Source organism: Brachyistius frenatus, unplaced genomic scaffold (genome assembly GCF_029030835.1).
Source record: "Brachyistius frenatus isolate BFR_SWC_R1_liver_20210118 unplaced genomic scaffold, ASM2903083v1 Contig_334, whole genome shotgun sequence".
Taxonomy (NCBI): Eukaryota; Metazoa; Chordata; class Actinopteri; family Embiotocidae; genus Brachyistius; species Brachyistius frenatus.
The window spans coordinates 242,501-268,967 of record NW_027210933.1 but is presented as its reverse complement, the minus strand read 5'-3'; the positions used below and the strand labels follow the sequence as shown (position 1 = coordinate 268,967).

Below are 26,467 nucleotides of genomic sequence, written 5' to 3'. Positions count from 1 at the left end.
TGGCTGTTACTGTTTTTTTTTTTTTTTATCAAAACAGAACTAATTAGTGGACAAAACACCTCCATTGTCTGAGTGAAATAAAAGGTATTCCTTAATAACCCTCGGCTGTTCACGGTCTGCGGTGAGCATTCACAGAAATGAAACCCTAATTACGCAGCAAGCGAGTCTGTTTACCTCGGCTTCATATTGAGACAGATGTAGTTCTCCTTCCACAGGAAACAATGACCGTGCAGTATTCACTGCAATCAGGATCAGTTAGAGGCCCAATCAACAGTGACTCACCAGTAATGACACAAAACAGTGATTGATGAAATCAGCTGGCCCCAGCTGCATACAAACTACAGGCGTGCTGATTTTATCCACGCAAACGAAGGCAAACGATGTATTTTCTTCATTGGTAAACTTCTCAAGATTTGTTTTCTGGTTTTACTTGCATTTCTTAAAATTTGCCTGTAAAGTACTCTCTCAAACTTTACACACTGCACTGGGTTTTAGATCTAGGTTGACAAAAAAAAACACATAGATTTGTTTAAAACTTGAGTCCTCAAATGGTTTTAATTGCCAGATCTGTATGAGTGACTGTCCTCCAGCCAAAAACCAAGCCCTTGGCTTGTTTATAAAAGCATTTTATTTACTGTTAACGACTCATGTAAGACTGGATGAGTAAAGGAGCCTGGGAGAGCAGCTGGCAAGCCGACTGTCGGTCACAGCTGTTAATCCTTTAACCCTGACCTCCTTTTGTTGGGTGGAGGTTAGGGTGGATGGATGTGTCAACAAAGCACTGGACCTCACCATAGGACACTGCTGTTTGTTCACAATTTCAGACAAATAGTAAACATAAACATGATAAAGAAGAAACCTAACCAAGTTGTTTTTGTGTCTAAAAATGACCAAACCTTTAAAATAACACTGATAATGAATAACGTTTTTTTTTTTTTCAGTGATTTCAAATAGTGTATCTGCAGCATATCTCCGAGCTGTCTCAGAGGGCAGGGACAAATTACCTCTTTCAATTCAGGTTGGAGGACCTAAATAGCGCACAAGTTATAAAAGATTGTTTGAGCTATTCAGTGCTTTTGAAATGTAGCCTCACTGCATCCAGTCAGTAGAATAAAGGAAGAAAAAGCATATTTTGCTTTTAAGCATTTAAGTACCAGAGGTTTGTTTCACTGGGGAGTAAAGACAAAAACCTAGTTTGCCAAAATATCTCCTCATAGAGCTTTAAGGGCTTCAGGGTGCTATTTCATAGTCTGATAACAGCAGCAGTCTTACATAACCACATCTGATTCTCACTCAAATATATAGTTCTATAAAACATAAATAATTCTGTGATGTCCCAAAAGATTCTGCTTTGCTCTTGTGAATTGAAAATGCAGCCAATAAATAATTAATAAGAAGGTTTTTTAAATGGTTCAGAGAATTGCCAAAATGTCAATAAATTATGGATTTTCCTCAAAGTGATGTGAATGCAGTAAAGTATCATATATAACCAGCCCCTCCTCAAAAAAAATCCTCCAAATGGGACAACCACATGATATGTGGGGGTTGGGGTTCACGTGCATTTTCATACTTGTTATTTACCCAGAATAATCAGACAGTGCATATGAGAGCAGGAACTTTGAACAGAAAGCCAAGTGAGGCTGTTTTAAGCCCTTATGATGGTCAGAGATGATTTACACTTGCTATCTCAGACTGCTAATGAGGTCCACTGGGCATGTTTTGATCATATATTGAACAAGACCTGTTTAAAACATCTTTTTTTTTTTTTAAAACAATCTTTGCTAATTCTTTACAGCCCTTTCAGAGAGAACAAAAACAAACATGGCAAACTGACTCAACTCAGTGTATTGGAGCGTTACTACAAACGGTGCAAACAAAACTGGTGCCGGGAGAAAATACTTTTCTATTACAATATTTCCAAAGCTCATTTGAAACCTTTAAAATTCCCCAAAAAATAAATAAATGTACAGTAAAAGAAACATCCTTCTTCTCTGCATACATGATGAAAGCAGCAGAAAGATAAAAAGGGCAGTGGAAGTTCATCAATGGAAAGCTAATACATGGAGTAAAGAGGTCTTTGTACCTCGACAGTCAGGTCAGCAGTATTCACATATAGCAAGTTTCATTTGCAAAAAAGCAGCAAATGAACACAGATGATGCAAAGATGTGTCTTTGTTAATCTTTCTTTCCCTTACTCTGTCTTTGACTTTGCTCTCTGACCTGTCTCCGCTGCACTAAACACAAATGATTGTCTACCGTCCTCCTCAGCTCTGCTCACCGGCTCAGAAAGGTAGGGTTAAAGGCTGCTGTCTCGAGTGTTTTCTGGGCCTGGGACAGACTGACCACTGACATCAGCCAGTGAGCTCATCACCGGGAACGTTGCCCAAACCATGTGACCCCCCGACTGCATGCGGTTCTCCGAAACACATTCACACCCGGTGTCTTCTCTCACCGTCTGTCACTGTAGAAAAGAAATCGCTCTTGACTCCGACTGACTTTCATAAATTAACCACGTTCCTGCTCTGCTTCCACAGACTGCAGCATCTTTAGGAAAAAGTGCTTCACAAGTTCTCCCCCACGCTGAAAATAGCAACCCCCGCTTTGCACACGTGTTGCCATTAAGCAGCTGGTATCTTAAAATGTGACTCGCTGGGTGATAAAAATGTGTTTGTATATTTCTGTGTGTGTATGGTGTTGATGTTTGCATGCGAGATCAATAGCTTATATTGTATACTGTACGCACAATGACTGACAGCACTGTTTAGTGTGAAAAATCTTAGGAAGCAAAGGCGTTCAACACATAATTATGAAGCAAGGTATATGTTGACAAGAAAAATGTAAGTTTGTGTATGTGTGTGTGTGTGTGTGTGTGTGTGTGTGTGTGTGTGTGTGTGTGTGTGTGTGTGTGTGTGTGTGTGTGTGTGTGTGTGTGTGTGTGTGTGTGTGTGTGTGTGTTGGTATCAGTCAAAGATTGCAGTCTGCAAGTAAATGCAGACTTTAGTTAGTGAAAAGAGTAAACAACATTTATTCACTTTGATGCCCACATTTGACTGATAAATAGGGTGATGAGTGTGTGCATCAGTGTGCGTGTGTGTGCGTGTGTGTTTCCATCTCTGTCAAACTTTCTTTATTAGGTGTAGTTTACCTCAAGGCTCTCCCAGGGCCTAAAGTCAAGCTTACTGAATCTATCACTGCCTAATGAGCACACACACACACACACACACACACACACACACACACACACACACACACACACACACAGCCACGTGCCTACTGTCAGTGCCAGGGTCTGTATTTGTGTGTGTGTGTGTGTGTGTGTGTGTGTGTGTGTGTGTGTGTGTGTGTGTGTGTGTGTGTGTGTGTGTGTGTGTGTGTGTGTGTGTGTGTGTGTGTGTGTGTGTGTGTGTGTTTGTGAGATGCGTGGGAGTTAATAGTGATGGCGCCTGCAAATGGAAGGAGGATTTGGGGGGATCTAGTGGGGTGTATACATACCCTCGCGTGACAGAGATTGTGGTGCCTCTGTGTGAGATTGTGTGTTTATATATTTGTATATTGTTTGCCAAAGTACAGTATTAGTGTTGGTGTGTGAGTGTGTGTGTGAGATGTTTTGCGTGGGAGGGAGTGCAGCCACGAAACTCCCAGTGGGACTGACAACAACTGCAGTGCTGAGCTAAGGAGACAGAGGGAAAGAACTGGAGAGGAGAGAACCAATTACAAAGGCTCAGTAGCCGGCTCTCATCGCGAAGCTCAGTCAGCTAAAACACGAGCAGCAACTGCAACGCGCAGCGGGTGAGAGTCTCCAACTCAGGACTTACTTTACATAATGTTTTAGTGTGACGATACAAAACCTTTTTCATTTTGCTACTTACTGAAGGTGTGGAGCCATGAGCTGGACTTGAGTTAAAGTCACTAATCTAAAAGGTTAAGGACGGCTATTTTCCCCATGGAACGAGCAACTACGACAACCGACATGACGTCTCAGGGCATGTCGATAATGTTACATATAGAAGAAACACACTTACTGTATTTTAACCGAAACCATGAGCTTTTCTTAAATCTAACCACGTGATTTTGTTACAGGTACAAACCACGTAAGGGCCATTCAAATTCATGGTTTACTTACGGAGGTAGACGACATACAAAAACTTATTGCAATACAATTAAATGCAACACAGCAACAGTACTATGTCCTCCAAAATGAGCAGAGAACCCCTCATTGACTGTCAAAAGCTATGGTAGCTGTTGTGTTGCCTTGATGTCAAGAATTTCTGCTATTTTGTCCAAACCCCCCCCCACCCCCCACCCCCACCCCATACAAGCCTGCTCACAGCACAAGGCAAGTTTGTTTGTACAGCCAAAGGCAAACAAGATACATTATTCATTGCACCACCTGTTTCTAGACATGTCATCTTTACATGATCACTTCAGAGTACACATAGCACACATTTCCATTTGAGGACATTGTAGAAATTCCACAGAATTTCAGGAGACCAGGCTCACGTATGTCGCTGTGTAAGAACTCTCTAAAAGGCCATTCAGTTCAAGGAATCTACCGAAGCCGGAAAGGGTTAGTTGGACACAAACACATTCCTAGACTCTGATAGCAAGGGGAGAGTCAATTTTTAACCCTGCACATAGCAGTCGGTGAAGGTTTGCTGTTTGGCTGAGGTAGGTGGACAAGTGTTGTTTTTTTTTGTTAGTTTCATAAGATGACAAAATATTGGGAGTTTTTTTTATTTATTGTTTTTTAAATTGAAAAAATATTTTAATAATATTTGAAACATACAAGTGGAATCTATTTTGATAGAATAACCATTATTACATACAAACTGCTTATTTGCATTGCTTTTGAAACATTTAATTTGCATCATTTAACTCTTGACCTCGGAAACTCTTCTCAAAGTCCACTTTCCTGCTTGTGGAGCAGTTGACCATGTCACAATGGTCCTCATCTGCAGACTGAGTTTGTTCAGTGGCCACAGAAATTATGTTTAACTTTACACGATTCTATTCAAGTTCAAGTCTTCTCATCCAAATTGACTTGAAAATGTAGCTTTATATTTTCTTCTTGAACAAAACAACCTCAACCTTGTTTACTCTGAGAACCATGTGAGGAGGTTAAAAGCTCCAGAAGAAGCCAGTAAGTGGACCTTGAGTTAAGATTACATTGTCAATTTAGTATATGATTTCTAACGATATATATTTTTAATTTTTTTTTTAGAGATGGTTATGGTTACGGTTATGGTAAAAAAAATTAAAAAAAAAATAACAAATCATAATTAATATACACCTGTGTATTAAACTGTTTGACTGTGATGCTCTTTTTAAATGTGGATAGGTACAATTTTAATTTTACTACAGATAAATGGAACTGGGGGAAGCCAGATAACAAAATTTTAAAACACATGCCAGTGAGGTGTGAAGAGGTGTCTTGGAAGGGCGGAAGAGGTCTCAGCGTTGAGTCACCTGACACACACACACCTCATGTTCACCATCTCATGACTGCATGTGATATGTGATTTAGTCTGTGATCTGTTGTGTGGTCTGTATACAGCATATGTTTGCATAGAAAATGAGGTGTGATGCTAAGTTATTCAGTGTTGGCAGAGGGGATATGATTACTTACAGAGAGCCTGAATGACTTTTTCTGTCTTTTATTTTTGCGTGTGACAAAGTCAGGAACCAAAGATAACAATAGGGTGTGTGCAAAAGTGCGTATACCAGACTAAACCCATGGCACATTTACAACCAGGGGTGTAGTGCTATTCGTTTAAGTAGCGCACTGCACCTTGTTTAGAAATAAAAGGCTTCTGTCTTCTGAAAAACTAGAAGGATTTTCATTTGACGCATATACAGGAAGTGTGGAATTTGTATATTCTTTACATATGCTATCGAGGCGACTCAATCTTTAAACACTTCAACTGTAAATATATTTCAACCTGATCAAAAGAGAAGAGAACATAATACGATACAACACAACATGCGCACACGTACACACACAAACACACACACACACACACACACACACACACACACACACACACACACACACACACACACACACACACACACACACACACACACACATGTACTTATTTTAACACCTTCAAAGATCTTTTCCTAAACCTCACCAAATGGTGACCGTTTCACAATGTTCAGCTAATGTTTATCATTGTTACCATGGTGATAAAGGTTTAACTATGTCGTTTTGGCAGCCTTATTTTATTATTGAGGTATGAGGACTTGTTTCGTCCTATATAAGGAGCTAAAAAAAAAACTCACATACTGTATATAATTTAGGGAGTAATTACAAATAGAACTATTTGTTGTTTTAGTATGAAGTCGAGTTGGTCCAATCGCTTGATTTGAGCACTCTGCACTGTATGTGACCCTGCGTTACTTTACTCCACCTTGTGACTTGGCTGCCTTGCTGGTTTACTTTGTCTTCTGTGTTGTCAGCTGAATCCTTCAGTAAAATCTCTTGGAGGAAACAGGGGGAGGAGGCTGTTGATGGCTGGTGCGACATACCTCAGCAGGTGATTCCTCCTGTGTCTGAGCAGGACAGGTTGGGTACAAAACCAAAAGAAACATTCTGTTCTAGTACAGACTTCATGTTGGACAAACCAAGAATGTAGAGCAACAAGTTGTCATGTGTCTTTCAAACGGAGCGCTCTTATACGACCGCATGTTTAGATGCGATGAGGCAAACTACAGGAAGGAAGGAACAGTTATTGTTTAGAAGAAATCATAAAACTGGGCGAGATATTTTTTTATATTTAGCTTTTTGAACAACCTTTTGCTTCCTTGTCTGTTTGGTGGGTTTTTTTTTTTTTAGTATCTCTAAAACTGTCTAAAATATTAATTTATTTCTCTCCCTCTGCCTGTCTGTTAAACAGATGCCTTGTGACCTTTTCAGTAATGCATTCTTCAATTGGATGATTGACAGGAAAAACCCAGGAGACTCAGGGGACATATTACCTGCTCACACACACACACACACACACCGCATCTGAGTCATGTGTCTCCGAGGACACATATCGAAGGGCATTTTATCATATCTTTTCATCTTGAGACTGATCTTATTCTGCCAGTAAAGCACAAAGGCAGGAATAAGTACACACACTTTTTGGGTTTCACACATGGAAACTTTTGGTGATTTGCATATCTTCACTTCAGCTAATAGAGAAGAATTTTAAACTTAGGATGCAAAGTGCATGTGTTCAACTAATGTTTCTGTAACTTAAGCGACCAAAGGGTATGCATGGTAATTTGGAAACAAGGGCTACAGCAGGAAACCGTTATCAAGAGGATTCAGGATCAGCAGGCGGAGTCAGCCTCATTAATGCAGAAACACATCAGCTCCTCTCTTCCTCTTAAAGAGCAGCAGACTGTTTCCCAACGAGTCAAGAGGAGAGTCCAGGGTGGCAACCGAAAACGTGCTCTACATTTTTGGGATACCAAATACAGCATAGTAGGTGCCAGAATCGCACTGTGCTGCCCAATCTGCAAAAAGTCAACGTAGGCTTTACCAATCCATCTGTAACAGCAGAAGTTAGTTTGTCTGGAGTACATGAAATACGACATTGAGCCTGATGAGATGCTCCATGTAAAAACACAGAATAAAACTTCACTGTTCACAACAAGCACAATGCGCAATTTCTGTCTCTCACCCTTATTTTCACTTAACAGCTCAAAAACCTGAGTCTGGCATGTTGGAGGATCTGCCAAGTTTCTCTCTATTCATGAGGGATTTTTTTTTTTTACTTTCATTCTAGGTTTTGATATTTTCAAAGTGTCAGTGAATTTGCAGGGGAGTAGATATTCAGTCTGTGGTGTCTTTTCTTTGAAAATACACTGAATCATGAATCTTTTTTTTTTATTCTTGTAGGCTACATGTCCAAGTAATATTTCTGTCATTAGCTTGGTGTTCTCAATGCTTAATAGTGTCATGATTTTATTATTTGTATTTCAGGAGGTAATGAATATCAAATAACAAGAATGTGTTCGAAAATACCCCGGGGTTGAATAGAAATTTATGTTTTGCTTTTGGCTTGTCAAATTACAAAAACAAAACTTCTGCTATTTAATTGCATGTATTCTGTTTTTAGGAATATTGTATTGATGTGATTTGTTTAACACACACCTGGCTCATAGCTACTTCATCATGAAACTCCATGCCAGAATGTCATTTGTCCAACCATATATGTCCATGTCAAACCTTCACTTTGCTGTGTGTCCCTCCTCTGTCCGTCCCATTGTGCCAGCTGTGGAATTCCAGTCAGTCCAGGAACAATGGGAAGCGTTGACTTCAGAGGACTGATTGGAGCTGATGACTCTCAGATCAGGAAGTCTGCAGGAGCCACAGAGAGCATGCAGACTCACAGCAGCACTATTTACAGACATGCTTTGTTTCTGCCTTTTGTCTCTTGGGCAGCTCAAGGCATGCCAATCATTTCTCTTTGTCTGACCTGTGCTTTGAGTTTACATTTACACTGTACTGTTTAAGGTAATGTTATATGCTGCAGCATATAGTGCAGTGATAGAAACCATGATCTCATCCACATATATCCGACAATCATGAGACAAATCACTAAAACAGTGGCAGCCAATTATGCGATTCTATTTTTTACTTTGCCTTAAGTTTTCAATACTGCACTTAGTAATGGATTAATGGTAAAATGTTATTTTAAACCTCCCTATTCTACATTTTAAGATTTTTGTATAAACAGTTAATGAATGCTTGATAACACAGTAACTATGTGATCACATTAATCTTATAGTGTGTTTCATAGTATTCAGATTACCCAGGACCATTTGCAAACGCGTTTTTTCATTTTATAATCAACCATTTAATAATTGTTAATATAGTTGTTATTGGCGTGTCATGAGTTATAGCTTCAATAGAAGTCATTCAATATTATTTATTGAATTAAAACATTGGGCCTCATTCACTAATATGTGCGTAGAAATGTTTTTACTTTGCACACAAAGTGAGTGCTCATGCAAAATCATTCATGCACCTGCATATAGGCCATATTTGTTCTCACCACCTTGACTTGAGTATGTTAGTGAATCAGAATCATTCTAAACTGATGGGCACTTAGCATACTGCCACGCCCCCGTTTCTCCATATAAGGACACCATGACGAAAGCTGTGAAGTGAAGAGAAGTTGATAGATATGGCAACAAAACTTAAAAAAGAAAAATTCAACAACCACAGTTATTGAAACAATAGTGTCTGTGGTGGAAGACAGAAAACTTTTCAAAAGTGTATCCTCAGGAGTAACTATGATTTAAAAAAAAAAAAAATGGCACGGAGGCTGCTGTTACTGAAGCTGCTGTGTGCTTATTGTCCATTTCCTGCACAAGTGGTCAGCTGTTTCCTATCTGGCGCCACACCAATGATCGACCGGAGACGCCCCATCGCCGCAGTAACACTATTAGAAGGGTCAAGAGCAGAGGGAGTAAAGATGGGAAATGCTGATAGGAAGAAAAGGGGCATTCCTGTGTTTAAAGTTGAGTAAGGAATTGCAGTTTTGCTTGTGATGCAACAGACACTCCATCACTAAGAGGTCTAATTGTGTCACAGACTGTATTGGGTGCAGGTTGCAGGTTGCGGGTCTTGGTAAATTTCATGGTGTAATGTGTGAAGTCCATGTAGATTCTCATGTGAAAACTTTTCCACATATTTTCCCCATGTTATCATGTTGCAACCTGTGGTAAACTTGCGGGAAAAAAAAAAATCTGTAAAGGTCATAATTCAGCGATTCATCAGTCATATTTGATGTGACCATTCATTAAAGCTCACAGGCTATTTACTCCTCTTATTAAAGTATCGTCATATCTTTCAAAACTGCAACCAAGATTCCAAGTGAAGTCCAAGTGGGTTTTTTTTATTCTTTGAGAAAGATAAATCACGATTCAAAGCGTCTATTTTCGCTGTAAGTCAAGAATTTCAGTTTCATCACGAATGCCCTCGACATGTACGGAGAGAGAGGAAAACCAGTTCAAAGTGAAATCCTAATGGATTCTGAGGAAAAGATATGGAGAGCCAGATGAATGAAGTACAGGGGAGTGTGCTGGAGGGGTGAGTCGATGTGAGAGAAAAGAAAAAGATGAATATAAAGAGGAGGGAGAGATGAAGGCACGAGGAGAGGAGCGATAGAGAGATCTGACAGGGGGGACAGCTTTCTTTCATAAAGAGCATTGGATATGAGCCTCAGTCTGTCTCCCCAGGGGATGTGGCCTGGTTTTTATTTTCCCAACACACACACACACACACACACACACACACACACACACACACACACACACACACACACACACACACACACACACACACACACACACACACACACACACACACACACACACACACACACGCACACACGCACACACACAAGTTGCTCCTGAGCATTGCATACATAAAAGCCACAGTAAATAGATATATACAGTTAATTTAACATGCAGCCAAAAAATGTTTCATCTCTTAACACATGAATTAAATAAAGACTTTGATGGAAACTCAAAGGTGAACGCACCCAAGCATCAACAGTAAATGTCAGCTTTAGGTGCTCAGGTTTCTCAGCAGCAACAGCTTTCCCACTGACAGTACACTCGAAAGACTTTTAAGCAACGCAGTGACGTCGTGTTTAGCAGACGCAGTCGAAGATTGGGTTGCTCAAGCTATTGATATACGATAAATAGATAGATAAACTGGTGACTGACTGGGTTACACCATTCAAATTTGAGAAAGTCTCTCCTGAATTACAACCTGCCAAAATTACCAGTTTAAGGGATCTTTTACTTTGTTTAATATATCGTGTATTATATACAGATGGGGAAATACACACTTCTAAATTAGCTCTATTCATTCAGCCAATAATAAATGGGAAATAATCCAATGCTAACCTAATCAATGCTATTTAGTAAATGAGTCTGATGTTCGTAGCATAAGAGTAAATCATTATTACATCGTTATCAAGTGTTACATCAAATGTGTCAACAGTATTTAGCGATACCTTTTTTTATTCTCAGGCCATGTTAGCAAGCTAACATTATCTTAGTTAATTACCTCAATAATTTGTGTATGCAATGTAAAGCTCCTCTTAATAACACGTTATAACTATAGACTGTATATGAAAGTCGACTCCCATTCAACTTCTCTAATGAAATCCGGAGGGAAAGAATACATTTTTTTTCCACAAGTTATTTGGGTGTTGCTAGTTAAAGTCGTTTCTTCTTATTAGTTTTCAGGCTGTCCATCTGAAAATAATCCCATTATTACTTAGAAAATAACCGTCAAAAAGTTTGTGTTTGATTGACAGGCTGTGAGGTTACGCTATCGGTGGGTATCATGGTTGGTTGCTGGAAGTTTAAGTTAACACATAATTGCAATTCCACCACTTTTGGCGGCAACTAGTAATGTATCTATTCCTTTTCAAAAACAACAACACAATTACAATAACTTAAATTTAGGTGAGTTGTTACTTGTTACTTTTGTCTTGTGTGAGACTCATAATGGATAACTGCAGACTATTGCTGACAAATGCGGCCTATTCCCCCAACTTTTCTCCCTGGAGAAGGAGGAAGGAGAGTGGTGGTAGCCAGAGGCTCGTGGAGAACGACCAGGACGAAGCAGCTTCCATCACGCCGGGTCTCCAAGTGGCGGGGCACGGTCGCGTGTCATCAAACAGAGAGGCAAACAGCCTCCCTTTGCATCCTGACATAGAGTCTGTCAGTCTTTGCAACACTGCCACCGAGATTGCATCACTTCAGGGGAGGTTGGGGACAAAGGGTCATTCAGGGTGGGAGCAAAGTCCCGGCAAGGGGAATATTTTTGAAAGCGACGCCCATTTTGCAAGGGCAACCGCCCATCCCCACGGACAGCAGCTAACCACGTTTGGAGTTGAGACCCGCACACAAGCCATGGGCTTGGGCCCACACACACCCCCCCACCCACCCACCCAACACAAAGGAAGAGGGGCAGGGCAATGACCATCTGACACCTCGACAGCATCCCACCGAAAGCAGATCGAAAGCAGATCGAGCGAGAGGTCCTCAGCAATCTGGAGACAAAGGAGAGCCTACTGCTTGCCTGCCCAGAAGCAGGAAGGCAACACTAAAATAGCTGCAGGCTTGTGGGTGCATTGAGAATTGAAGCAGACTTTTAAAAAAAGTTACCTTTTAAAGTAACTAATTACTTTTACAGGCAGTAATTGGTATAATTCCATTAATTTTTAAAGAAGTAACTAGTGACTGTAACTAATTAATAATTTTTTAAAACTTGCACAACACTGGTTATAACAAAACTAAGTCACCAAGAGCCAGTACAACCAGCTCCAGCTAACACACATCATAAGGTCACAAACTAGAAGGTGGTATGGCCATGTAGATGAGTTTCAAGCAGGAAGCAGAAAAGAAACCTGATTGTCAGGAAGCTTCAGAGGATCAACGTGTTGCTTTTGCTCGTTCAACTGCACAAACACAAAAGTAACGAATGGAAAATGTTCATGAAGCTCCAGTGAACTGGTCGGAGACGTGGAATTTATGAAGGCTGTGCATAGATTTGCACTAAAACTGCAGGAATCAACATCCACTTTATATGACCTTTATTTAACCAGGTAGAATCAATTGAGAACCAATTCTCATTTACAATGATGACCTGTCATTTGATTTTTGTTAGACCTGAAGTGCATGGCACTATTATTACTTTATGGCAGGACAGCTCACACTGCTGCTGTGTGTTTGAGGCTGTTGTATTAACATGTGTCAGACTCTGTGATCAACCCTTTGGACATCAGTTTGACTTGTGTTTAAAGTTTCACTGCGATACTGAATGACAGCAAATTTAGGTGCAGACTGATGGCTTTGGATGTAAAATTCATCACATTACAAGGGAACGTTTTTATGATCTTGCGTGGGTGAATAGCATCGCTGACATCCTGTATGGATACAGCTTCTTCTGAGTGAGGCCTTTAAGAATCAGCAAAACCGAGAGGATTTTAAAATGTTCCAGATATGATAACTGTTATTCTGTGCACCAATAAAACGCTGTTAATTTCAACATTACTTCTTCTTAATACTTTTACCAGTTTTATACACTAAACATGTCTCTATATTGGTTATTATGATATTGTGGCTATGACTTTTCTTATCTGCTGATGCACATGGAGCCTCGATAATAAATGCTAACTTGTCTGAAACTGTTATATTAGATTAGAAAATACAGAAATTAAGAATCTTTAGTAAATACAGTAATAAGCATTAACTACCAGTTAATGAACAGTTAGTTAATGGTTAAATAATAATTTAGTTCATGTTAATTAAGTTATCAATTTCTGTTTTATTTAATGTATTTATAGTTAATGCTTATTACTGTATTTACTAATGCCAATAGCAACCTTAATAACTATGAAGTGAGGTACAAATGAATATCTTAGTTAACATGAAGACCCTTAACAAATGATTGTAGACACAATAGTTATGTGCTTTTATTTAACTAAGAGTTCATGCTTATTACTGTATTTAATAATGGCATTAGCACCCCAGATAACTATTAAGTAAGGCATAAATTGATACCTTAATTAACATGAACATCCCTAATTAATTACTATTTAACCATTAACTACCATTAGTCAAAGCTTATTAAGGCCTTGCCTAAGGTTAAATAATGTACCCTTATCGTAAAGTGTTACCGGATAACAAAAGGTGATCAAGAATTTAGCATTACCGTGCATCTAACCAGATGTATTGTGTTGTATTCACCCCGAGTATGTTATTAGTTGTGCTCTCTGTCATCTGAATAGATGACCATAAAAGTCTGGGGAGAGGTCTTCTTTTTTCTTGGCATTTCCTATCCCTTAAATTCCCTTAGAGGAAGTTCAGCTGAGAAGAGCAATATTCACTGCCGGTGGCCCCGGGGGATGAAATGGACTGATTTATTACTGCCAATAAGGTACATCCTGCTCAGTGCAAGGATTTTACCTGTTCCTTCCATTTATCGGACAAAAAAAGATGTTTACTGCACCGTAAGTGTACAGTGCAGACAGACAATTACAATCACTTCTTCACAGACTTACTGGTGTTGAGGAGCATGTAAAAGAAGCTGTGATAGAAATGAATATAAATGTATTGTACAGGAGAAATGTAGGGAAAGACAGCAAGCTGAGCTGAGCTGAGCTGCAGCCTCCACTGAGAATCACTTTATCTTCTACTGCTTCCTTATTCTCTTTCATCTCTCAGGCTGCCTGTTTTACTCCCTCAGTTTTATATGTATTTGTTATCTATGCTCAGGGATTTTTGGCCTCCTATATTACACCCACTCCTATACCTTCACTACACATCTGCACATTGCTTATTCTACTTCAGATCACACACACACACACACACACACACACACACACACACACACACACACACACACACACACACACACACACACACACACACAACAAAAGGTCTAAGTCCTGGGGAAGAAGGTCTAATTACACTGAGCAAAACAAAACAGGTTAGATATGCATCTAGATTATTTACATTAGGTTCATGTAGTAACAAATTACATTCTGATCTAAGTTTATTGGCTATTTTAGATATTGTTTGTTTCTAAGAAAAACACACACACATTACCACATTTCCATACCTTCATCTTCATCATTCATTAATGCGTTTGTTCAGATTTCAGGTTTGAAAAAGGGATGACAGGAAAATGTAAAAAAAAAAAATCTCTAAAAGATTTTATGAATCATGCAAGTAGTTGAAGTATTGTGATTAAATAAAGATGGGCAAATGAGAGGGATGTCTATTGAAATGAATTACCTTCATCTGTAGTGACCTGGATTCAGATAACTTTATGTAGAGTGAAGAGTTTCAGTATTTCATCTATTTTTGGGGAAATACTGGCTGTAAAGTCTGTGTCTATCTATAGAGATATTTAGCTCAACATATCATTCTATAATAATTTGAATGGTCTATTAATGGATGGATGTAGAAAAGTTAAGATGAAAAGTTTTACATGCAAAACTGATTTTAAGAAGGGGAGGATCTTCAGTCAAGTCAGGTAGAGGACTGCTGCGCTCCTATTAAATCAAAGAAAAGAGCCGACACTAATCAATTTTTGCATGAGGAATGGAAAAATGCCACGCAGTTATTTGAATGAAAGCTGCTCCACCAGCACATAAAAATCAAGCTCCCTGTTCACTCGGATGAATTAAGTGTATCAAGCAAAGCCGGCCCCACACTGGAAGATAATTAGGCCGATGTTGGTCCCGATTCAAAGTTGGTCTGAACCGTTTAACTGTCCCAGTGGTCCTGTGGGGCGAAGGCCTCACAGACATAATCTTAATGTTACCGAGTCTCCAAACTTTTGAATCATGATATATCAAACATGTTTGAGAAATATTAAACAGGTTGGTATTTCTGACTTGAAATCCTGCCGTGTGAAAGGAACAGCGAGGGAATATTGTGCGGAACCGGCCAATCGGGGTGAACTGACCAGTCAAGCAGGTTCAACATAACCAGGATATCTTTCAGTTATCTGCCTTAACAAACCCTGATAAATGAGATCCGCGCTAACCTGTCACGCGAAGATGGTAAACAACTATGCCAAGCGTACGAGCGGCTTATTTTACAAATGATGAGCAAACTATCTTAGAAAAATATGATGAAGTTAAACACATTATCCAGACTGAAAGCAGCACAGCTGCAGCTGCAGCTGCCGAAGGCGGCAAGGATGTGCTTGCAAAAAATATCTGACTGTGTGACGTGTGGCCTAAGTTGAAAGGCTTAATGTCACCTTACAATAAAAGCGCACAGAAATATGTGACTATGAAATCAGCTTTATCATTTCAGAATGAACTGGGGAGCATCTAAGAAATATAGGCTGCATGGAAACATAGGTCAATTGAGCGAACTTGGCTTACTGTCACCTCTTAAGTACAAGAAGTAGCTACAAGGCTCTAGTGCGTTCAGTCAGTCTCCGTTGTAAGATTATATCAGTAAACAAAAACACAATGAAATTAAATCTATATCAAATCAAAATCACTGTGGAAAGCCAAAGAAGTTTGCCGGGTCTCTGACACTCTGATTCATGATATTTTCCAAGAGAATTGATTGGTCAGCATAAGTTGTGTCCTGGCGAGAAGTTAACCAGCTCCTGAAAACCGAGTTAATCCTGAAGTTACCTCGATAGCCGCAAATCCTGCTTAGTACTGTCTGAGACCAACAAAACTTTTTTTTTTTACAACTCACCTGCTTTTTTTTTTGCATAGCACACACGAGCGCAAACAGCTGAAAACGACGGCACACCTCCATGTTTGTTTTGCTTTCAAGTCACGTTTAATCTCGTGACCTATTCACCTGGCATCATAATGCTTCTCCACATGTCTGGAGTGACCACCTCTGATCGGACCTCCAGCTCTGTATGCAAATAAACACATACATCACGTTAATAGAAACAAAAAGTGTGTAGTCCTGCTTCTTGAATGAATCCTCTGATGTGTGATTTCTTCTGACCGAAATATTAAGAATCAGTTCAATCTGTCATGTTTGTGATTTTTTTTTGTGTGTGTTTTAAATTCAGTTTAAATTTGAAAATGCTCTGGTCTGCACATTTATGCATGTTGATTCTCAGACAATACTGTAACAAATGAAAATCAACTACTTACCGTAAGGCAGACAAAAATAAAAAAGGAGTCGCTTCATTTTTCCTACTTCAGCTTGTCTCTTTATTACATTTTCAGATAAAAAATAGCGTGATCAATTTGGCAAAATTGAGTACTTTGATAACCCTTACAAAACATCAGTCTGGCTTATAGTGACTCCTAATAATTGGAGTGGAAGAGTAAGGTGATTCTTTATGTCAATGGTCATGAATATCAGTTACTTTTAAAACACAAATGGCGGTGGTTCGTGGTAGCCACACCACATAATGTCCAAAAAAAAAAAAATCCACACTCTATTCCAGGCAGAGTATGTTTCATAATGGACAGACATAAGCTGAAGATTTTGTTTCTTATTTTATCCCTTTATCATGTCCCTTACTTCCTCTCGAGGAAATAAAGTGCATTTCCTCCTCCTGTTTCATTTGTGTGCCTTTGAAGAGTATATAAAAGATAACAGCTTTGCTTCTGGGTAAGAGGCAAACAGTGATGTCACTAAACATTTGAGCTAGACATTTTTTTAAATGGCTCCTTGTCAAGGAGTTCAGCAGCCCGACACGCATATAAACTCGAGCCCTGATGTGCATACACACACGTGCATTTACTTGCACATATGCACACGTTTCAAATATACACACACACACACACCAATTCAGAGACTCCAGCGCTGCTTTGAAATGGAAATGTTGCTGCCATGTTCCAGGGAATACCAAGCTGCCAAGCAAAATAGCACTCTTCAAACGAAAATACAGAAAAATTTAAAGAAAAAAGAAAATGGCAGGCAAAAGTCTGGCACCTGCAAACAACTCACTCTGCAGCTTTTCTTTTCTCAAGTCAAAGTGTGAAGTTGTAAAATTTGTATCTAAAAGTTGGGTTAGTTTTCCTACAAATCCTTTGTGATATATCATATCATCTGTTTCGTATCAATTGAAGAATAAAAATCAAATTCTGTTTTTAAAAGCATTCCAACGTACGTGACTGTGGGCCTCAAAGTGGGGTTAAAACTAAACTAAATCAAACAGACTTGACATTTGTCTTGCTGCAAATTTGCCACACAAAGGTGAGTGGGCAGTGCACTTTCCTGTAGTCGTAGTTCTTTTCATGTTTTTTAGACTCCACACAGCGAGAACAAAGGACGTAAAGTGGAGTCAGAGCATAGTTGCGTAATGCAGTTGTCCTCTCTTATTCTACCAAAACTTTTAACAGCAGAGCGGTTTTCTCATCTTGCACCAACATCTGCTATATGGTAACATTTTAATGAACTTAATCCTACTGTACGTAAATGCTCGTGTTGTTTTTACGGTATATCAAACATTAAATTACGGTGGAACACTATGCTGAAATGTTCAAAGCCAACATTTTCAATTGGTTATACTGTGTATAGTGTTACGTTGGTCATCTCTGACAGCTTGGTTAAGGTAAATGTGCTGTAGATATGTTGATAAAACAGTCAACACTTACTAGTATTTTGAAAAAGGATGGCAAATGCTTATGTCCACATCCTTGAAATCACAGCCTTTATCACATACTGCAAAACGTCGCTGCTGAACTTCAGTTTAGAAGTGGCAGGTTTTGTGACACCTGTTGTATCTATATGGTGAAGGTAGGCGTGTTTTACTCGCTGGTAATTTGCAGTTTTGTTCCTACTTACGCATGTAGTGACCACTGGGGGAAACCAACACACATCGATTGGTAACTTTGTCAAAAATGCAACAGAAGAACTGTTTACAGAGCAGCCAAACAAACTATAAGTTAAAAGCGGTCATCAAGTTATTTTATGAAAGAAGCAGTAACATTAGTGTCTTGTTTATTTTGCATTCCATAAAATGTGCACATGCTTTGATCATATCATGTCCAGTGTGTGGATACATCCTCCATTAATTCCCTCTACATGGGCACACAATTTCAGTCCCATGTGTGGCAACACTAACTTCGTGGGTACATGACTACACCGTCTACAGCTAAAACACTTCTCTGTGAAATTAGTTTAAAAAAAATCTGTGAAAAACATTTTGGAACATAACTTTAAATCCTGCAGGATACCTATAAAGAAGAAGAAGAACGTCGTGTCCATAGTGCACTAAACACAATACCTACAACCGTTTAAAGCCTGGGCTCACAGGTTTGTTACACCTGAGGCATCAACTGGTTCATTTTTGTAAAATCTTCTCAAAACTTTCTCTAAATTTGTAGGTTTCAGAACCAACAAGTGTGGTTACAAAGCACCACTAGCTGCAGGCTGCAGCTCTTTAACCACTGCAGCGGGATTCCACAAAGGTTTCTTGCTGCTTCTTTAACCATTAACTGGCATGAGTAAGGGGAAAGGAAAGGAGGTAGAGAGTCAGACAGAGGAAAAAAATAAGCGTGGTGTTCTGATCGCTCCTGGTGCCTCACGAGAAGGTTGATGTGTCATTATGCTGCATCATAGCCAGTAGATAATGTCAACACTGACACAAACATTGTGTCTTCTATACACAGTCTTGCTTATAAATGCTCTGTTTTGACCATCTGTCCTGTTGTGTGTGCGTCTCTCTCGCTCTGTCTCTTCACACACATACACACACTGAAATTGGCCGCACAAATGACCGTGGAACATAAAATCCTGCTGCAATTTCATTGGCTGAGGTAGCACCAATGAGCACGCAGGACAGGTCTGTGGACTGGTGAAACTACTCAGTGACTGAATCATCTCGATATGCCAGCGCATGGGCATGCCCACGACACAAACAAACAAACAAACAAATAAACACACGCTCACACGCACGCACGCACACACACACACACACACACACGCACACACACACACACACACACACACACACGGAGGGCAGATGAGGAGAAGTGGAACATGTCTTGCATACAGAGCAGGGAGATCTGTCTGAAAGAGAAAGAGTTGTTGAAAAGGAGTAAGTGATTTCATTTTATATTATTACTACTGATTGCTTGACTCTCTCTCTGTGTGTGTGTGTGTGTGTGTGTGTGTGTGTGTGTGTGTGTGTGTGTGTGTGTGTGTGTGTGTGTGTGTGTGTGTGTGTGTGTGTGTCTTGTCTCTTATTCCCCCTCTCATCTGATGACCCCTAATTGACTCCTCGATCTCAGCAAGCATTTCTCTCCATCCTCTGCTTCTGTCTCTTCCTTTCTTTCTGTCTCCAGTTTATGACATTTATTTACTGTCAGGCCCTATGACAAATTATCTTTCCTTTACCCTCCCTTTCTTCTCTTCTCCCCTGAGCTCATCTACCTCTCTTATCTCCTCCTTCCTCCTTCCTCTAAATCAACCTCCCCTCCTCCTTCTCACTCTCCTCTTCCTCTCTGGTGTTGTATGTTGCGAGTCCCAACAGACGGTCAAAGACATTTTTCTCTGGGCTTGTGATCAGCCCGTATTCCCAACAAGGATATACTACACATTCATAAATCAGCAGAGTGCTGAACTTGTATTCTCAGTGTGAGACGCAGCACAACTGCCTATTAGCTTAGATCTGCACAGACACACAGGTAGACGAAGAAATGATGAAAAAGATTTAGGTGCATTGGGAAGGTTGGGGCGCAATAAAAGCTGGATAAATGGAGATGAATGAGGAAACAGAGGGATAAATGTGCATGTGTATGTACTGCCTTATCTTCAAGTTGTTTTTCATCACCTGCGTTTGTAGGCGAACATTTTGATTGGCCCATCAAGAGAACTTACGTGCGGTAGAAGATGTGAATGATAGGAAGAGGGTGTTGCCTGTATGTGCATGTACACACGTACACATACACATACACATACATATATATACACACAGATATATATACACACACACACACACAGGACATTACATAACAATCAAATTCAATCTCTTTGTCAATTTTCTCTCTTTCTGTCCCGGACTATTAACATCAAAGTTTGCCGTTTTGTATGTGTGTGGGAAAAGAAACACCCATGCCAAAGGCTATCGCTGCGGTTGCGCTGACGTTACATCACTGCCTTGGTTGCATCATGGGAGTGTGTTGAATTGGTCCTTGGAGTTAAGGGATGAGGGTCACTCACTGTGATAAGCGCATACGTATGTATGTGTATTGCAGACGTACAGAAACTGTGAACAGAAGACAACTTCATAGAAAACCTATTTCTATTTATTTTATTTTGTTTTTGAGGCTCCTCTTTCCAATTAGTCATCCTGTATCGGCCTGTATTCATTTAACTAATGGTATTTTAATGGTCCTTGAGTCATTTACCAATGTTTTCTAGATAAATTAAGCCACTAACGGTATACAGTAATCCTTAATATTTTGGTAAAATTAGATCAATTGTATTTTGATACTATGGCCAGCATTTTAACTATAGTCACTAAATGTATGTAGATTATGTGATTCCGTGCTGGATTGAATTTGGCTACACGCGAGCTAGCTGCCGCCAATTACTAACAGGTTCTACTACATTTTTTGTTAACATGTTAACTACAGGTGTCACCACATACAATATACCTTTATAAATATGTATCTAAGTAGCAAAAAAACTGGTACATGCTTTGTAATTTGTTAATTAATAAACAGCTCTTTTCAAGAGGCAAACTGGTGACATAATCCCATCAGTCAAAGGAACCCTAAAATGTGTTGTTATTATTAGTGGCTGACAATCTGTGAAGCAGATATATTAACAATTAATAATATAATTAGTTACAACTTTTACACAATTTGTAATGTATGTCATTTTATGAACATGTTGTTCATTGTTTTAAATGACACCACTCAACCAGTAATGTGTTTCTGGCTCCAAGGGTGTCCATGTGGACTACAATTTGATGAGAAGAGGAAGCCAGCTATTAAACCAGCTGCCAAAATGGGACAGATACTATTCTTTTCCAGGGTTTCATTTATTATTCTCATGTGCCAGATGGGTATGGTTCACCTCTCAGCACAATGCAGTGAGTCATAACGTTTGGACAATCACAGGAATGTGTTTTAGACTCCGTTTATTATACCGTTCTTTGCCCTGGCACTCAGAGAAGATAAAACAAAAAAAAATCTAACAAGTATTTTTAAGTAGAGCTCGGTCAAGATTTGAGCGGTTGGTTTTCATTTCAGAGCAGCACCTCTGCGCTCAGAGCACAGATTCTTTTATCTAATCTCTGAGTAGGCAGCAAAGTTTCTGGTTGAAAACACTTTTATAACTCCGGCATCCCATACATTTTCTCTCTGATAACCACTCCTTTTTTAAAGAAAGATTAAATGTGGGGGCTTATACACAAACACTGCATTTTAGATAGTGTGGGTGTTCCTCACAATCTTGCCTCTTCATATTGCTCTCTTAGCTCTGCTTGATACATATCAGCTGTTACGTAAAGATGCTGACTGCTTCACTGTGCAGGCAGCAGCCGCGCTGTGCTGACTGAAATGTCAAGCACTGTCAGAAGAACATTTTCATCAGATACTGTGGAGCTGTAGTCAGTCTTGCAATGACTTCAAATGGGTCGAATTGTGTTAATAGTTATTCTGTGTGGGGCCAAAGATGGGTCACTGCATTTAAACAAATAATGTAAGGTAAGTTGTCAGTTCCAAAAAAACTCGGCACAAGTGACTTTTCAGATTAATTTTATGCAACTGTAAATGCAGCAACAACTTCCAGGGGAATAGATAAACCAATTATAAAAGGAAACAGAAAAATCAGTGGCTATCAGCACTTTTTCTCTCCCACTTGAAGCAGGCAGTCAAAATATCTCAGATACTCAAAAAGCAGAATGCAAAGCCTCAAATGGTAGATTTCCAGGGAGATGAGAAAGGCCCAAAAAAGAGATTAAGGTTTCTGAGACATTTTGTGTATCACTAAGGTCCCATAAATTTAGAGGAATTTGAAATGGGCATTGTTTTCATCTATGTTTTCTTACTATGCGTCTCCTTACATTTGTTGGCACATCGCTCTGCTCCTTGTTACACTACTATTGGTCAGTGAAATGATGTCAGACTTGCTACATAGACTGTAAGTTGATAAATAACTCCGTGTCTAAAAATGGAAAATCAGATTTACAATGTATAAAACAGGATGTAAATCGTGACATATGATAACAAATGTTAGGGTTTACATTTGACACACTCATCTGCGAAATTTATGTTAGTGAAAGGACCCTCCTATGGCCCTTTGCCAACATTTTACAATAGCCATCCTCAAAGAATAGCATGGCGAGGAATAGTTTCCCCTCCTGGTGCCTGTGTGTCTACTGTCCAGTCAGTACAGTGCAGGGGTGGAGTGAGCAGGGATGGAGTCGACAGGAGGAAAAGAAAAGACACTGGAACAGTTCAGACAATGACTTTGGCCTGCCTTTGCTATTTTGAGAGGCTTCCTCCGTGTGTGTAGCTTTGTCCTAAACTTCACCGACCCGCCCCAACTCACATTCTGCTCAACCTTTGCTGGAATCAAATAGAGATGAGGAATATATTGAACTGCTTCTTGGAAGCTCTGCAAGTTGCTGCTATGCGAACAATGGGATAAAGAATTGCCAAATTTTTGCCAAGGATTAAACCAAGATTTCTTTTTAAGACAGATGTTTCAGTAAAATGCACCACCAACACCACAACATGGATATAGCATTCAGCTTATTGTTTGTGAATGAATGGATTTACCCTATCCAGCTGGTGCTAAAAAGTGTCTAATATGATAAATCTACACCAAACATAAAACTTTAGCAGCGTCCTAGCTGAGTGCAGTTTGGAATTTAAAGAGCTGCACATCTGTGTGGAAACAAATGATGTGAGGTGAACACGACATCAGTAGCTTGTGGTTTGAGTTTTGATTTGGATAGATTTAAGTGTCCTTTTCTGTGAAACAGAGTAAATGAAGCCACCTGAGAAAATCCTAATTTAATTTAAAAGAATTTGCTTTTGTTTTAGTACGATGGCGTACTCGGGCCATTGCCAGTGAAAGAAAAAAAATGATATTGCTCAATCTGACAAAGTACAATTTGATTAAATCATCCAGTGGTTCTCAATCGGTGTCACATTTTTTCTAAGGCACTCATTTTATTTCACAAAAATGTAGAACAGCAAATAATACAGGAATGTGAAGCAAAAATTTAAATAGGGTTAAACTAACTACTGCATGTATAAAAATGTATAAAAAAAATGTCTTTAAATTGTGTCACATCCCTTTGGGAGGTTTATGCTCTCTTCTAATCTATTGTATGATACCCCACTACAAATTTCAGTGTGTGTGTGTGTGTGTGTGTGTGTGTGTGTGTGTGTGTGTGTGTGTGTGTGTGTGTGTGTGTGTGTGTGTGTGTGTGTGTGTGCATTTGTATTATAGTAACCTTAGTCCAGTGTTCATTCATCCACATTAAAGGGCGTACACACATCATTTCCTCCACCGCTTGTTTATACTCCGGCTCCATGCTGACCCAAACTTTACACACACTTTCCTTAGACTCCCTCCTCAAAACCAAAACATTTACCTCCTCCTTCTGTGCTTCCCTCCCTCTTCACCACCCAATCCATTGCATCTACCTTTACGTGACGTCAGTACTGTTATTTGACTTTTTGAGGGGTGTTTTAAGTTGCATGAGGCGTGACAACACACAGCTGTAGAGACGAGTTAATAATCCACCGGGCGTCAGGGAGGACAGTCCTCGACGTGGACGCATGTGTAGTCTCGTGTCCATCTAAACAGTCTGATAAATATAAATAAACTCAGAACAAAAACACGGATGTTCAGAGTCCAAACGGTATGCTTTTGTGCACATTTTTGTGATTCAGCATTCAATGAAATAAAAAAATAAAAAAAGGGATTAAGTATTTCTTTACAATGTCAAATATTCAAGATGGAATGGGCAACAAACAAAGTTTAAGAAATAAAGCTCACTTGGCTGTTAGTCATCTCAAACTTCAGATACATTTTTTAAAAAGTTATAAAATTATTGAAATTGAGCAAAAAATTCCCAAACCATCCTAATATTCTTATTATCAACTCCAAATTGTGCAAATATGCAAAATCACTTTTTCCCCCCCCACTGAGTGTCACCCACTTCAGATGAGAAAGGACATAAACATAAAAATATAAAATTCTCTGATGCAAAAAAAGAAAATTTGCAACATTATGTGGGACCCCATCACTCAGAGTAGGGAGCTGTTTAAGAACACATTAGATAATTTCAGGGCCTCTAAACAATTGATAAACCCCATTTCATATGAGACAAATACTATTTTGACAGTTGAGCTGTCCTTTAGCCTTTAGTTATAATTAGACTGACATGAGACAATAAATATCAAAAGCATAAGTTTTCACCAATCTGGTCATTATTGGTACGGAGATGCAACAACATTTAAAGCGGCAAATGATGCTGACTCAATGTTTTCAGAAATTTACTCAACATCTATTACTCATCTTCTCGTCCTTCTGTATAACTCTCTGTTCTCAGAAGCGCCTCAGAAGTCTTCAGCGCACTCTTTTCTCTGTCGCTGCCACTTCCTTTCCCCCTGCCTGCCTGCCTTCCTCTCCCTCCCCCCTCATCTCCCCAGCTGGTCCTGTTGTATCCTGAGCACAGTCATCCCAGTGGGCCAATATATGGCCGGCCTACGGGTGTTGTGAGGCCCCGCTGTGCATCCACACAGCCCTCTTTCTTTTAGTGTCTCTCTAAAACCATCTCTCTCTCTCTCTTTCTCTTTATTTAATCCCACAGTTGGATTCAGTGGCACGGCTGACAGCACCCTAGGAAAAGTGCTCGGCTTCCTTTTCAAGCACTCCTCAAACAGGGTGTTATGCAATGCATGCGCGCGCGCGCACACACACACACACACACACACACACACACACACACACACACACACACACACACACACACACACAGAGAGGACCAATACACACACATTTTAATACTTGATCCCAAATCATCCAATTAGAGGAGAGGAGAAGAGAGGGATATAGAAAAGGTCTGTATTATAAAACAATAGTACGTTGTAAATGCTCCAAATTGAATATGGTCTACCAGACAATAATGATAAAAAAAAACAATTTGAAGACAAATTCAATAAATCGATCGATTTTCTTGGTAAACAGTGACTGTCCCTCGTAAGACATTTGCTTCATGTCTCATTTTGATATTTAAATAGGCGTAGTCTATTCAATTCATGTCCATGTAATCAACTACAAATATGACAAAGTATAAAAAATAAAAAAAAACTGAAATCAGCCATGTTATCACACTGGGTGTCTTGTTTATTTACTGTGATGAACCCGAGCAATCTTGTGCACTAAATGTGTATTAGTCCACAGCTAGAAAACAGTCCCAAACAAATTCACTATAATCCAAAGTAGTTTTTGCAATTTTTATTTTTTAAATAATGATTTCATGAAGTGAAAACTACATTCAATGTTTTTTAAGATTCACATCTTCAGTAGAAACAAATGGGATTAGTGCTAAGGGCTACTGGGTCTAAAAGTTAGAAAATATTGAGATGAACTAATATAGGAAAAAAAAATACAAAATTACCACCGACTGTATTTTCAACACTTCATACTAATATATCTCTCCAGTGAATGGTACTGGTGTAAATCAATTACTTCAGATAATCTTATAAGAGTCGCAACACAGAAGCAAACAAAATAAAGTCAGTGTGTCTGTTGGCGAAAACTGAACTAACTCATTAAGAACTATTCTGAGTTTGTATTCAGAGTATAACAAACTATTGTGCCAGGTAGGACCAGCTTTCCCATTAGTAGAGGAGTGGTGGGACGCTTTACGTAAAACTAGCTTTGATCATATCAGAAATTAGACTCCAGCCAACGAGCATGGCGGGAATGGAGAGCGCTCTTTGTCCACCTACAAAGCAGTCACATTGTC

At 39.4% G+C, this 26,467-nt stretch overlaps 1 long non-coding RNA gene across 1 annotated transcript in view; it reads right to left on the bottom strand.

Moving 5' to 3' along the window:
- Positions 1-25,897: 25,897 nt before the first annotated feature.
- Positions 25,898-26,467, bottom strand: part of LOC138635873 (uncharacterized) — a 3,374-nt gene continuing 2,804 nt past the window's right edge. The window contains exon 3 of the long non-coding RNA XR_011312187.1: positions 25,898-26,467. This exon is cut by the window's right edge and continues 823 nt beyond it. This is a non-coding gene — a long non-coding RNA (uncharacterized lncRNA).